This window comes from Cucurbita pepo, unplaced genomic scaffold (assembly GCF_002806865.2).
Source record: "Cucurbita pepo subsp. pepo cultivar mu-cu-16 unplaced genomic scaffold, ASM280686v2 Cp4.1_scaffold002154, whole genome shotgun sequence".
Taxonomy (NCBI): Eukaryota; Viridiplantae; Streptophyta; class Magnoliopsida; order Cucurbitales; family Cucurbitaceae; genus Cucurbita; species Cucurbita pepo.
The window spans coordinates 2,368-3,262 of record NW_019648245.1 but is presented as its reverse complement, the minus strand read 5'-3'; the positions used below and the strand labels follow the sequence as shown (position 1 = coordinate 3,262).

Here is an 895-nt window from a genome sequence, read left to right as displayed (position 1 = left end):
AGAGCGCCATGGTACTAAAAGAATGTTGGAGCATTCAAAAGTTGGTTCTGAGTTTGGAATGTGCAGCATTAATAAAAATCCTGCTGAGTTTAGCATACCAGAGGCGGGAAATGTATACATGATAGGGGCTGAAGATCTACAGTTTTCAAAAAGGATATCTAAAAATACGCCTGACTTGAATAACATGGATGGGCGCAAACGCAAGAGGAATATGAAGCATGCTGTTGTAAGATCATCTTCATGAAAAACAAGCTGGTAATACTCTTTTAAGTCTTGTCTTCTGAAATGAATCGAAATACATTTTTGAAGTCATCTAATTGCATTTTCTGCATTTTTCAGCATGGTTTCAACTTTTAAATGGTTCCTTTCCATTATTTGGGAACTTTTAAATGTCTTGCCGGTTAGAATATGAACTGCCATTGCACCCAAGGATAATATCTATGGTTTGTTAGCTTCCCTACGCTATTGTGTTCACCCTCTTTCTGGCACTCTCCAACGAAGACTGGCTGCAGATATGCCATGTTCGGAATGAGGCAAGGCCTGTACATAATAAGACTACATGAATCTTGAGGTTCATCAGTACACTTATTGTATATGCAACAATTTTGGTTTGATGTGTATGTTGTACGTTGTTATACTTATTCACAAGGTTATGTATATACACTGAGTCCTACTCTTTGGTTTTCGATCGAGGGTAAGCTAAGTCGGTTTTTTGCACTGATGAGGGTCAGCAGTGTGAGAAGGAATAACAGAGAATTAGCTAGCTATTTCTCCTTAGAATGATGCTCATTGTTGGATTCTTCGTGTTGGGAATACTAATATTTGTAGTTTTTGTATGAACTATATGTTGTACTGTGATGTTGCTGGAGTGAGCTTGAAATAAGAAAAAAAAAAA

General features: G+C 37.3%; 1 long non-coding RNA gene across 1 annotated transcript; it reads left to right on the top strand.

Annotated features, from left to right (window-relative positions):
• Positions 1–6: 6 nt before the first annotated feature.
• On the top strand, positions 7–836 carry LOC111786620. Its single transcript, XR_002813808.1, has 2 exons — positions 7–255; positions 340–836. It is a non-coding gene; the product is annotated as an uncharacterized LOC111786620 (long non-coding RNA).
• The last annotated feature ends 59 nt before the right edge of the window (positions 837–895 follow it).